Consider the following 14,579-nt stretch of genomic DNA (forward strand, 5'->3'; position numbering starts at 1 on the left):
ACTCGCTGCCCAGCTCCTCCCCCGCCTCTCCATCTCCACTCCCCACTCTCCCAACCTGGCTAACTCTGGGCCACAACTTTGGGTCTCTGGAGAGGAGAGACTGGAAGTTGGTAGGGAAGCTACTCTGAAGAGCTACGTATCTAACTGGTGAGGGGAAGGGGCATTTCTCCTTTGTGGTAGAGACAACTACATTGTAGTCCCAAAGTTCGGGTGCCGAAGAGTTATCATTACTATTATTACTATTATTATTAACACTTAGTGAACGCTTAGAATGTGCCGTGACCTAAGGCAAGCACTTAAATACCTGATCTCTTCTAATTTTCACCAACACTATTATCCCATTTAACAGATGAGGCAAGATGATGCTTAAAAGCCTGGACAAGACCACACGGCTGGCAATAACAGACAGGACTGACACTCTCTAACATCTCGCCTCTCATAATATAGGTAAATGTCTTGATTGTTTATAATAAATTATAACTTTTGCCACACGTGTGCTTTTTTTTAAAAAAACAACACAGTTTAATCTCATCCCTACTAGTTAAGAGTTGACTATTCCTATGAGGCCAAATGCAAAAAGCCCCAAACTGTGCTTGCCCAGGCAAACAGCAGCAACACCTTACCATCTCCTGTTCTTTTCTAATAATTCCACGTGCAAGCTGTGTTCCCTTCAACACTGGTAAGATATTTGGGAGGAGGAGAACAGGAGGGTAGGAATCCCAGCGCAGAGGTCAAGAGGCCTGTGTTTTGGCCCAGGCTTTACCACTGACTCATCTCTGTGGACCAGAAGTTCCTCATGGGCAAAGGAATCCCATCGTGGACATGGTTTCTAACATCCCCTCCAGCTTTTAACGTCTAACAACTCAAGGAGCCTGGTGGTGCCGGCATACTCGCGGCTCCAAGTGTAGACACAGCACCCCCTACCGGCAGCCTCTTGGCAGTGAGGCTGTGGTCACTGGCTCCGAGAGCCGGCCCGCTGCTCTTTGCTGGGGTGCCCCGCTGTGGGGACTGTGGGAGACGGCAGCAAAGGGCAAAGCGCTTCAGGCATGCCCCCAACTCACCCCGCTCTGCTCCAAAGTGTATATCGCCATGTGTTTGCTCAAAGAAATGTGTTTAAGATTCAGATGGGCAAAGGTTTTAAAGAGGAGAGGAGGATTACAGAATAATTTAGGAGAGAGTCAGATGGTGGGGGTCAAGGCTTGCACTTAGCCTTTTTGATCATGAAAAGCCGGAATTTAAAAAATGCTTGTCTTTTAAAGTAAGGAATAGCCCCTTAAAGGCAGGCATATATCCATTCTCTTTAAGTGAAAAAGATACTCTATGGATTTTGTGTGTTCGTTTAAAATACAAGGCAAGTAAAGGTTCCGTGCTTTCCCTCAAGGGTGCTTATGAGCTTCAGCTACGTGCTGTGTGGGCCTGCTCACCTCTGCAGCCAAAAACCAGCCCCGAGCACTTCATTTCTCAGCAAAGCGACCTGGCCTTTCAATGTCATCAGCCTCTGCTCCCTTCCTCCTGGGGCATCTGACAGAAAACACAGGCCCTTTCAATTTAGACTCTAGATAAGCACACATAAGCACACTGACATTTCAAGGCTTTAGAAATGGTTGTAAAAAATGAAAACCCTGAGCACTGAATCTGCAGCCCACAGCACAGCAACGGGACAATCAATCGCCTGGGTCCACCAGCTTCTCCCATTCACCTCTTCCTGAAGCCTCGCACCACCTGAGGACGGGGCTGTTTGCCAGTATCCCACACCTCTCCTGGGACTCACCTTCCCTATGAGCACATCAGAGGAGAGGAAGGATGGGGGTGGGAAATGTGTCTGGGGGCAGGTGGGAGACGAGGAATCCAGTCTATGGTAACGTCTATTTTCCCATGAAGTTCCAGAAGGTCTCAGCCCACCCCCCATTCACACAGAGATACTGACTGCTCCTACCCTCATGAATGGAAAAACCAACCTGGACTGTTCTCTGCACCAAGGGCTCCTAGTTCCCAGCCTGTGGTCCATTCCCCTGGAATGCTTCCTCAAAGCCCCCCTTGGTTGGCTCTATCTTCTTCCCCTGGCTCTTACCTTCTGGATCTTTTCCCTTCCTTTCCATCCTTCCAAATATAAGCCCATCAAGCCAACAGAGACTCATTTTAATCCCTTCCCTAACCCTCCACTCCACAACTGCTCTAGCTGGCAGAGACAGAAAGCCCTGTAGTGAACTAGGGAGAGCCAAAGACTGTAAATGCTAATGGCAGAGTCTTTTCTTCCCACCTATGGAGTCTAGGCTGGTTTTGTGGTTTTGCTTTGGCCAACAAAATGTAAGATAGTGATTCTGTGTGATTTCCAGAGCTGAGGCCTCCAGAGGCCTTATATCTTCTGCTCTGGTCTCTTGAAATGTTGCCCAGATCACCATGAAAGGAAGCTTGTTTAGCCTACCAGATAATGAGAAGTCACGAGAACAAGGCCCGAGGCACCCAGCCACCAGTCAGCACTAAATGCCAGCCATGGGAGTGATGGCTGGCCCTCGGCTCAGTGCAGTTCGAGAAGCAAGCCCTGGTGAAACCAGCAGACGAGTGACCCAGCCAACCCAAGAAGCATGAGAAATGACATATCAGTGTTGTTTTAAACCACTCAGCTTCAGGGTGCTACGCAGCACTCAACAACTGAAATGCACACTTTTGTCTTTTTTCTCTATTGTTTATGGAATAAGATACTAGAATGGGATTCTTTCTGCTTCTGTTTTGGCCAAAGCACCAATATGATAGATATCAGATACCTGCATGAACGTGGAACAAGCCCCCTTATCCAGAATTCACAAAGCACCATTTCAAGACCTGGCTCCTTCCCTCTTGGATGCTTCACCCAGATCAAGGATATGAAAATGGGTCAGAGGATGGTGTGGTGGGGAGACAGAGGCAAAGAGCTTTTTTTGGAAAGAGCTGTTAATGAGCTGTGAGTGTCCCCTCAACACCCCAAGGAAAGGAGGGCTAGGGCTGCATCTCTATCTCAAGCCCATGAAGCAGGCTTACATGGACCACCTGGAGTATCTTGAAATACAGTCAGGAAACAGCACACATGATGGGTCCCAGCTTTATGCTTTTGATACTGAGCGTGACAGTGGGGTGGTGGGGCACAAGGGACTGGTCAGGTTTTGCAGGGTTTGTTGGGTAAAGTATGTCCTGTGGACCAACTGTGGTCACTCAGAAGAGAGCTGGCATACGGCCAGCTTGGGTGCTGTCTCATAGGGCCACCTGGAGGGGCAGAGAGACGCCAGCATCAAGAAGCTGGAAGTGGGCATCAGACTGCTAGAGTCTTAGAAAGAAATCCAGGGGACCTCCTAGAATAAAGATACATCTTCCCATGCCCCGAGAACTGTAGGAGAGGGATGGCCAATACTGGAGTTTCTGAAGAACCCACCACAACACCCAACTAGGGAAAGGGTCCATATCAAGCATTGGTCAGGCTTGGAGAGTGGGAAACCCACCTTGTTAATTCCCTTGTCCCAAACTCCCTACCTGCCACCCAATCCTGGAGGTTCAGAAACTAGCTAGCGAAGTGAGAACTGCAGGCAGGAGAAAAGCATAAGGCAGAGACCATAGAGAGGCCACCAGCTACCTACCAGCCCTTCCCACGCCAGCCCCCCCCCCGCCTGATGCGGGCTAGAGATGGAGAAGGGGAGGGGAGTTGACATTAAATCAGGTTCAAAGGCTTCATCCTCATCTTGGGCTGGAAGTTCTGATTTCTGGCTTGAGACAGAGTTCAACTTAGAATGACACAAGTCCTGTGTCATTGACACAAGCCCTAGAATGGGATTCTTTCTATTTTAAGAATGAATTGAAAAGCTGGGGCACTTGGGTGGCTCAGCCGGTGAAGCATCTGACTTTGGCTAGGTCATGATCTCAGGGCTCATGGGTTCAAGCTTCTTGTCGGGATCTCTGCTGACAGCTCAGAGCCTGGAGCCTGCTTCGGATTCTGTGTCTCCCTCTCTCTCTGCCCCTCCCCTGCTCACGCTCTCTCTTTCTCTGTCTCAAAAATAAATATGAAAAAAATTTTAAAGTATGAGTTGAAAAGTAAGCATAAGCCTGCTGAGCTTTCATATCAAACTTCCCCTATCAATAAAATTTAAAAGGGCAAGGGGAGAGGGGGAAAATAATATTTTGATTACCTTGTTAATCATATTTGTTGAACATGCTAACTACAGTTATTTTGTCCATTCCCCATTTCTCGGGAATACAGTTTCAAAGGGACAGAAAAGTTGCCTTTGTGCAATTCTCTTTTTCCTGGTTACCCGTATTTCTCTTTGATCACATTATTCTCCTACTCATACAAGCTATGTGGGCTTATAACTTTTCTCATCATGTAATTACATTTATCTAGGTCCGGAGATACCCTAGCTGCTCATTGGTTAGGACAGAAAAGTCATTGAGGCTACAAACTTGGAAACAGGTCTCTCCAGGTGCTTAAGGCTTTGGCAAGTTTTATCCCCATGACCGTGGGAGGAGGTCAGCACAGGTGTCTGTTGACGTAAGGCCAGTCTCACTTGTCTGGAATGCAGGACTTCATCTGGCTGCTTGCCTAAAAGCTTTCAGGACTGAAATCTGTAGGTGAGCTTTTGGACTTCATGCCGGGAAGCTGAAATCCAATAGGGAAGATGGGTTGGCAGAACCTCCGTCTGAACTTCCAGCAAGTAAATTTTTATAAATAAAAGATGCAATCAATTATTTAGCATAACCAAACATGCTTGAAAATTTTAGGTATCACTTGCTAGTTCTCAAGAAATGAATGCATAATCATAGAGATGCATAATGCATGAAGACATGGCCCCACTGGATACCGTCTAGGAGGGAGACCGGCTGGCTGAAAGGGAAAGGGATCACATTTCAATCAATCATTTGCAGGGGATGCACTGCATTTATTCATGTAGTGTAATAGAGCTCAGGTGGGAAAAGAGCATCAATTTCTTTTCTCACCAACATGAGAGTCAACGAGGACGTGTCCTGATGAGGAAAAGGGTGCTGGGCTCTCTTTCTCACCATGGAACAGATGGTGCTCGGTGCCTTGGAAGTTTAAAACCTTGCTCAGTGCTGGGAATCACCGCCCGTGGGAGAAACCTGCAGGCTGTCCCATAAAAGACCTCACAGCAAAGACCTTAAAGATTTTGTCAAGGTTCGGGGCACAGTCTTCAGCCTCACTTGCACAGACTCTGATCCAGTGACCCCATTCCCAAGACCCATTTCTTGGGGACAGATTTGCATTATCCAGCCTCACAGCCTAAACCAGAAAGACGGTTTACTAATTCATGAGGAAACTCAAGACCCGCATAATCAGTGCATTCTTTCCTGGCAGGCACCTCTGTCAGGGTCCAAATCCAAAGCACTGGGTTGCAGGGTGAGCAGTGCACTAGAACCAGGGGAGACGTGAATGGAATGTTTCAGGCATCAGGCCATCTCACAACAGGGGGAGGTCCAGGGCTTTCAAACTTCGCACCATTAGAATTGGAAAAGCATTTCACAAGCCACTCCCAGACACTATTTAAATAACAAAATAACAGGGGCGTCCGGATGGCTCAGTCGGTTAAGCATCGACTCTTGGTTCGGCTCAGGTCACAATCTCGAAGGTTTAATGGGTTCAAGCTCAGCATGGAGCTCTGCACTGACAGTGCGAAGCTTGCTAGGGATTCTCTCTCTCTCTTCCTCTGTCTGCCCTCCTCCACTTGCACTATCTCTGTCTATCTCAAAATAAATAAATAAACTTTAAAAAATAAAATAATAAAACATAGAGTAGAATAGAAAGTATCAGAGATTACTGCATAAAACAGAGATAAGTAAGAGGCAGTACAAAGTGTTGGTTAAGAGGTAGACACTAAATATAGGCTCCATAGGATCAAACACCAGTCATATAACCCTAGGCGAGTTGCTAAATCTATGCTTCCGTTTGTTTGCAAAGTGGGAATGATAATACATACCTCCTAAGGGTATTGTGAAAGTTAAATAGCTTAATACCTACAAGAGGCAGAGAACTATGCCCGGCTACAGGAGTTTTCATTACTAGTAAGAATTGCTTTGTGAAACTGTTGCCCACAAGCTGAGAGACCAGAATCGAGTTCCTAAGACAACTGGAGTCAGATGTGCTCAGCAGTACATGAGGGAATGCGGGAAAGGAGTGTTTTCCATTGTACTGGAATCAAAACATCATGGAAGCAATGCCAATGCAAGAAAATGAGAACTGGAGGAAATTATCCAAAAGGATATCTCAGATGACCAGGCTAGAGCTCTCTCCAACCCGAGGAGTACTTTAGAGTGAATTAAGATGAAAGTGCCTTTGTGGCATTGAGATGCTATAAATACCTCTTTCCTGGAGAGAACTCTTTCTCTGCTGTGCACTTTGCCTTTTTTCTTGGCTTTCAGCTTTCATCTGAGACCGTGGTGACATATTTGGTCCACTAGAATGGATCATCACGTTTAAATTTAAACTTGAACTTGAATTTCCTCTCTTCATATCAATCAGAATTGGCCTCTTCGCTTTTAAGAGTAACAGCTCTAGCAACCGATGAGTCCACTCTATACCACAAGTCCTCCTTTCATATATTTTTTCATGTTCCACAGAAATCTGGATAAACAGAAGGTGACTGGTAAGGTAGAGGCAAGAGACTAAAATATATTTCAAGAAGAAAAGATATCGTTGAGGAAGATAAGACACAGTAAATGGGAAAGAGTTAATAACACCCAAACAGAAGTAAGAATAGTTACAATATTCACCATAGACTGGGCGCCTACCATGTGCCAAGCACAGCGCCAAGCACTTCATGACCATGAATCATACTTTTCACAACGGCTCAGAAAGGCGGTGATACTGTTTACAGCTACAGGCGAGGAGAAGGGCAAGGACCACCTGAGACTCACGGCTGGTACACGGTAGAGCAGCACTCAAACTTGGACTCCCGGACTCAGGCTCTTCACCTACCCCCCGCTGCAAGGGTTTCAGAACCAGACCCATTGGGTCTGCATTTCAGCTGTACCACCCACAAGCTATTTAACTTCTCCCAACCTCGCTTAATTTCCTCTCTCATAAAATGGGGGTGATAACACCAGCTCCCTCACAGGACTCTGTGAAAATTAACTGTGATGTTTATTCAAGTATTTAACATCATGGCTGGCACACAGTAAATGTTCAAATAGATGCCAATGATCATTACTGTCATGCCAGTCCTTGCAAGGCTGCCTGTGATTGCAAACGTTAAATATGGATGATCAGTGGACCGGGCTGGCCAACAACGTGTCATTTGGCCAACTGCCTTTGGACACCTCTCTCCCTATTAAGGTATTTCCCATGGTACCTCATTCCTGCCACTGGCTCAAGAAGGAAACAGCACTGAGAGCAAAAGAGTGGAGTAGCACAGTAAAATAAGGACACCAGAGGTGCGCCTGGGTGGCTCAGTCGGATAAGTGTCCAACTTCAGCTCAGGTCATGATCTCACGGTTCCTGAGTTCAAGCCCATGTCGGGCTCTGTGCTGACAGCTCAGAGCCTAAAGCCTGCTTCAGATTGTGTGTCTCCCTCTCTCTCTCTGCTCCTCCCTCACTCATGTTCTGTCTCTGTCTCTTAAAAATAAACATTAAAAAAAAAAAAAAAAGGAAACCAGCACCCATCTGGAAGGTTCTGTTTCAGGCCTATGGAATCAGGAAGAGAGAAAGGAAGAGCTGCTGTTGAAGACCACTGTGGAGCTAGTCTCATAAAAGACAAATTCAATAAATTGTGGAAGGCAGGAAGATTAGCGCTGGGGAAAAAAACTTCCTTGGGGATTTGAAGGGAAGCTCTTGCTCCTGTTACCATGTGAAGGAGTAGTCCCACAAAAGAAGTAAACAATTAGGGTGGGGAAGAATTTAATCAGTTTCTCAAGCCCATTTAAACCTGAAAGCAAAGGGTTTGATTTCCGAAGTCTTAAATGGGAAACAGAATTCTAACAGAATCAAACTAGTGGAAGAGAAAAGATGAGAAGGACGTGTTTATTTTCCAGAAATCGAAAGGAAAACACTTGCCTGTGGGAGAAGTGCCCAAGTTCAGGTTTAAGGGCTAATTTGACTCTGCAAGCACAGGGCATGGGGAGGGAGTGGGGGGAAGAGGGCACAAAGATGAACCTTCATTATCTCCACTCTTTGCAGGGAGGGGATCAGCTAGATGGAGACATCAGATTCAGCTGTGTTTGTTTCCGCTTTGCCGGGCCAAGGATGCCAGATTTTAAATGTAAGTTTAAATAACCAATAGGCAATGACATTTATTTTTAATACTTGCCTGTCTGAGAATGAGCGCATCTGCTGAGAGCCCTGGGGTACATGGGCACAAAGAGCTGCAAGGCATCTTTATTATCCCAGCAATGTGGAATTTAGACATATGTTCTTGAATCTGCAGATGGTTGGAGATAATATATAACATGAACCCTGCTATAGAGGGTCCCAAACAACTCTGAGTCCCAAGAAGCACTGCAAGTGAGTTTACAGAGGTTAGTGGGAGAAGAAAACAAAACAGGAAGAAACAAAAAGAATTCAGTGTGCTAACTTTATCATTAGACGGCAGAAGGGGGCCGAGTAGTGGGCAGCCAATCATTGTTCAGTGAATAACACTCTTTGGTGGCAAAGGGCAGAAGGAAAAGGCAGCAGTAGCTGTCTTTCATTATCAGCAAGGTCGTCAATAAGTATTATTCGCTACAGTATGAGAAGGACACTGTTCTCAAGAAGCTTACAGTCCATCTAAAGAAACAAAACATGTACATCAACAGAAGAGTAAGTAACAATTCTTAGAAGCTGCTGAGTATCTTCATATTACAAAAACAGATACCCACCTTGCTGAGCACAAGCCAGCAGGTGATGCTAGACTCAGAGAAAAACCCCAAATGCTAACGGGATACACTGATTGTCCTTCTAAGCCATCCAACCATGCCTCAGACCCATGCTTAACAGGAGAGCTGTGATGTTAAGATATTAGAACTCACTGCCCAAAAACACATGAAACAATCGCCTTATGTGCTGTTTAAAATTGTCCATTTTAGGGGCGCCTGGATGGCTCAGTCGGTTGAATGTTCGACTTCAGCTCAGGTCATGATCTCACGGTCTGTGAGTTCGAGCCCCATGTTGGGCTCTGTGCTGACATCTCGGAGCCTGGAGCCTGTTTCAGATTCTGTGTCTCCCTCTCTGTGTCTCTGCCCCTCCACCACTCATGCTCTGTCTCTCTCTGTCTCTGAAAAATGAATAAAACTTAAAATTTTTTTTTTATAAAAGTTGTCCATTTTAGGGATGCCTGGATGGTTCAGTCAGCTACGTGTCCGACTGCGGCTCAGTTCACAATCTTGGCTTTGTGAGTTCAAGCCCCGCATTAGGCTCTCTGCTGATGGCTCAGAGACTAGAGCCTGCTTCAGGTTCTGTGTCTCCCTCTCTCTCTGCCCCTTCCCCACTTGCAATCTCTCTCTCTCTCTCTCTCTCTCTAAAAAATAAATAAACATTTAAAAAAATGTAAACTGTTCATTTTAGCCTCATGTTGATTTGGGAGTTACTCATCTAAAATGACCTTAGGCTTTAGACCCTAAGCATATTTTATGTTTATTTAGGGAGGCAACAAGTAGGATGGCTTAAGAGTAAGGACTCTGGAATCAGATATCCTGGGTTCAAATCCCAGTTCTACCCTTACTAAGCTGTATCGGTGTGGCACGTTACTTCTCTCAGCCTTGGCTTCTTCATCTGTCAGTGCAATAACAATAGGATTTGCCTCATATGGTCATAGTGAGGATCACCTAAGATAGTCCATAAAGCATGCAGCTCAGCGGATGGCACATGGCCCACAAAAATGTGTGCTTTCATTGTTATTATCAATTGAGGTGGCTGAGAGCCAGAGTTGGTGTGTGATGGCACCAGAAGGGGCCACAGCCCTGCACAATCGTGGGCTCCCACACTGATATGTCTGAGCCCCACTTCCCCATTCTCTGTGTTTAAGGGCAGGTGCATGCACAGAGATAAGGAAGAGGCATGTAACAGTCTGAGGGAGTAACACATGAGGAAATATTATATCCAATATACCAGTTACTAATAATTAAAATTATTAGTTAAACTTTATAGTTAATTTAAAATTTAAATTTTTTTTAACTAAAAAAAATTAGTTAAATATTATATCCAATATACCAGTTACTAATAATTACTAATAATTAAAAGTTACTGGTTCTGGGGAGCCTGGGTGACTCAGTCAGTAAAGCGTCCAACTCTTGATTTTGGCTCAGGTCAATGAGATCAAGCCCCACACTAGGCGCCATGCTAGGCACAGAGCCTGCTTAAGATTCTCTCTCTCCCTCTCCCTCTGCCCCTCCCCTCCCTCAAAACATTACTGGTTCACATATACGAAAGGTGATAAAAAGAAATTGGAAATTGGAAGCAAGTAAGCACATGTTATGAGGATTGAGAATGTGATGGGCACAATGGGTGGGAGTATTCACTGAAGTCAATAAAATTACTTCTAGAAAAATGTTGTTAAAGATCCAGGGAAGTCATGAAGGGCCCCCTGAGTCTCACAGAATAGCTTTATTTCCACCCGCTGCCAGAGAACTGCTTGTAGCAAAGAAGTTGTGAAATCAAAAGCCTGTTAATTAAGTCTGTTTTAAGAAAAAGTATTGCAGGCGAAGAAGCGGAAGCTCTGATGACAAGGTCTGGGGGGTGGACAAGCAAGGAGGTTCAGAAGCCCATGTTACGTGCAGTGCTGATCTCATGTGTCAGGCTCAAGTGCTATTATTGGCCAAGGGCTCTGTGGGCTGAGTTCTTCTAGAGCTCTGCAGCAAATACTAAAGAATATGCCTTTCCCAGAGTCGCCCAGGTGTGGTAAAACGTGCGCAGACAGCAGGCCCCGGCCCAGGTCCATGTCTCTGTTATGTGCTCTCAGCTCTGTACCCTCCTCCTTCACTGCATGCACTTAGTCCTCGCTGCCACTACCGATCTCCCGTACCAGTCTTCAAACCTCAGGAGAACAGGGAATAGGTTTGTGTTTGTTTTCCACAGAAAGAGCTGTTTCAGCATCCCATAAAGCATACAATACACCTACAATAAATACCTGTGGAATTAACGCCTAAGCAGATGAACAAATGTGTGAGGGAGAACAGAAACTTCAGGATTGAACACCTGCATTCTACTCTCTATGAGCGTGTTTCCAGGGCTCCTGGGTGGCTCGCTCCAATCAAGAGTGAGACTCTTGATTTCGACTCAGGTCATGATCTCAGTTTGAGAGATCAAGCCCCACATGGGGCTCCACACTGACGGCATGGAGCCTGCTTGGGATTCTCTCTCTCCCTCTCTCTCTCTCTGTCCCTCTCCTGTTCTCTCTCTCTCTCAAATAAATAAACTTAAAAAAAATTTATGGGGATGTTTACACTGGGCCTGATTATTGGTATTGCTTTAAGTATTTCCGTTATATCTCAACTAAATCTTTGGGTCTCGGAGGACTGAAGAAAACCAGATCCTATGTGCATCAGTCAGGGAGGTAACTTCTCTATATGTGCAAATTTAAAGTTACAAATGTCTGCCTCAGAGCACAAGGGCTAGCCAGGTAAGCCTTTTGAATTTCTACTTTCTAAAAGGAAACCAATTAGATTAGCCAAAAAGTATTTTTCAAAACCATTCAATAGGTCAAGATGTTTTAAACAATCTCATTAGCAAATGATAATTATTTATGCTTTTTATTATAATGAGGTTCCTTGTTAATGGAAAAACCAAAAAAAGTATGTGTGTCTAGGGGTGCCTGGGTGACTCAGTTAGTTAAGCATCTGACTTCAGCTCAGGTCATGATCTCACTACTCTTGGGTTTGAGTCCCACATCGGGCTCTGTGCTGACAGTTCCGATCCTGGAGCCTGCCTCAGATTCTATGTCTCCCTCTCTCTCTGCCCCTCCCCTGCTCACACTCGGTCTCTCTCTTCCTCTCAAAAATGAATAAACATTAAAAAAAACATTAAAAAAATAAAGTATGCTTGTCTATGTGTGTATGCATACATGTACATACACATACATATACACATACACACATACAAACACACATATGCATATTTCCCACTTCCTGGGGTTAGTTCCACCAGGAAAACCTGGCCTATTGGCACATTCAGTTATAACTAGGCACCATAATTCACCTGCTGGCAGCTACTTTTATTGCTTACATAGTGTTTTCCACAGGGATGCAAACACACAGGCCGCGTGACCCCGCGCTCCTGCTGTAAGTCCATGTTAAGCACCACTAATCCACGATGCCACTTTCCCTCTGAGTCTAGACACTGCCTCTGAATTGTTTTCAATACAGTATCCTAGCCAGCCCCTACAAATCAATTAGTGTTGGAATACAAGATGCAATATCTTTGCCTCCTCGGCCGGCAAGCATATATTCTAAAGCATCTAATAAGGCACTCACATCAAGCACACACACAAAGTTTCACTACATAATACTAGCCCTTATTTGCCATGACGTATTCTGATTTTCTCTTCTACTTCACTTGCAAAATGCCATCTGCAACCTACTGATTTTATAATCTATACAAAAACTTTGCTATAAAGGACTACCTTTGCGACTTCCAAATTCTGAGGTCATGGCAAACAACACGAGGAACCTGTGTTAGCTTTCTCAGTTGGACAGAGCACTGGGCTACTGTAAACGTGACCTCACGCCCCACCGAGCCCGACCAGCTCTGAGGTTCTGAGCCATCAGTGAATGCCTGACTCTAGACAGTCATCTCAACAGGGCCCATCCTTGGCATGGGCAGGATGGGACAGGAGGCAAATCCCTTGTTCTTTTGGGAAGAATAATTTAGAATACCCATCCCTCCACAGTGGGTCAGAAAATCACTCATACCGCATGAAAGACAACATTACCTGGGAGAAATCTCATTATTGATTGCTCGGTTTCCATACAAACCACCCAAACCATCACCGGCTTGCTGAAATCACATGTTCTCTCACTACTGTGTTCTCTCTGCCTGGCTAATTCCCACTTAGGTCTCTAGCCTGGAGAATTGGAAAATGTCCTCATTCGAGAAAGTCTTCTTCCCGAAACCACAAGTTGGGGGAACCACTAAAAATAGGACAATGACAAAGTCCTGGGCTGTGAATTCTAGCAAGAAATACTCCTCTGCTAGAGACTTGTTCCAAAGCAGAAGAAATCCCCATAATTATGTGGGCAGGGGAATCACCGCCACAAGGTCTGAAGTACAGAACCGTAATTAAGTGTAATTTTAACCCAGAGGAATTTGTTCATGTTTGGTAATTGGTAGTTCTATAAAAATTAGAGAAATAAAAAACCAGAAACCAGAATGCAGGAAACATCTCTCTAAGGCTAATTTTGACTTTAAAATATACAGGTAATGGTGCAGAAGTCAGGCAGAACCTTTTAAAAAAAATTTTTTTTAAGTTATTTATTTATTTTGAGAGAAAGCAGGAGGGACAGAGAGAGAGAGAGAGAGAGAGGGAAAATCCCAAGCAGGCTATGCACTATCAGCACAGAGCTGACACAGGGCTTGAACTCACAAATCGAACAGTGAGATCATGACCTGAGCCAAAATCAAGAGTCAGACGCTTAACCGGCTGAGCCACCCAGGCGCCCCTGTCAGGCAGAATCTTGCAACTCCAGGACAGTGTCTTTGACTCACAGCAAGGCTGGAGGGGTGGGGCGGTGGAAGAGGTGGGAAGGAGAGAGCCTTTTAAAAGCAGCCAGCTGAAACGATCCTACCAAGAAAGGCAAACTTTTATTTCCACTCCTATGTTCAGATGATTTGAAGCCCAGCCTAAACCCAAAGCTGTCACTATAAATCAAGAATAACTGGAGCAAATGGCTGCTTAGCACAGGAAAAAGATAGGGCTAAGGAGATGGAATCTTTGGGCCTCTGAGTTTTGAAAAGCAAGAGCTTTACCTTAAATCCCAGATGAATAAAAACTGCCTCTTCTCATCTCTTCACCATAACTGGACTGGGAGAAGCCTACACATTTTTTGCCCTTTGATTTTCCCAACCCCTAAGAGTCATCAAACATAGAATATTCACCCTGTGAGCACTCCTACATCTCTCTCTCTCTCTCTCTCTCTCTCTCTCTCTCTCACACACACACACACACACACACACACACACACACACACACACACAAGCACAGAGCCACCTCTGTCTTCCTTTTCTTCCCTAAATACACCTGCTCCAGTGTTGAAAATGGATATGATTGAACTTTACCACCAAAAACTGAGTCACATTTTCCCAAAGACGATGTCACTGTGCCCCAGTGACAAAAGGGAACTCTTCCCCACTACCATCAAAATGTCTCTTTCACTTACTCCCTGCCTTCTCCGCACCACAAAAAAATAAGAACCCTTTTACTATCAGAGCTGCAAAGAACTTGAAGACCACCCCTCCCCCCCACGCCTGCCTTTACCACCCAGAGAGTAGATGCGGGTGAGCACCAGCTGCCTCACCCTGGAGCCCGTGGAGGGGCAGAGCCTCTGGCCCCCACTGGGCCTGCAGAATCCGGGTGTGCCTGCAACAAGATCCCACGTGACTCACAAGCACACTTCAGGGGGAGGGACGCTGGTCTAGGTGG

The 14,579-nt window shown here is 45.4% G+C and overlaps 1 protein-coding gene and 1 long non-coding RNA gene across 4 annotated transcripts in view; one reads left to right on the forward strand and one right to left on the reverse strand.

Moving 5' to 3' along the window:
• The window catches only part of LOC144240462 (uncharacterized), a 31,311-nt gene extending 30,869 nt beyond the window's left edge, over positions 1 to 442 (forward strand). For all 3 annotated transcript variants that reach the window (XR_013337729.1, XR_013337731.1, XR_013337730.1), the window contains one exon: positions 350 to 442. This is a non-coding gene — a long non-coding RNA (uncharacterized LOC144240462). The remainder of the gene's footprint in view (positions 1 to 349) is intronic.
• Positions 1 to 14,579, reverse strand: part of SCD5 (stearoyl-CoA desaturase 5) — a 150,852-nt gene that overhangs the window by 93,499 nt on the left and 42,774 nt on the right. The gene's annotated exons all lie outside the window — the stretch shown is intronic.

This window comes from Crocuta crocuta, unplaced genomic scaffold (assembly GCF_008692635.1).
Source record: "Crocuta crocuta isolate KB4526 unplaced genomic scaffold, BGI_CrCroc_1.0 scaffold237, whole genome shotgun sequence".
In the NCBI taxonomy this organism is placed as follows: Eukaryota; Metazoa; Chordata; class Mammalia; order Carnivora; family Hyaenidae; genus Crocuta; species Crocuta crocuta.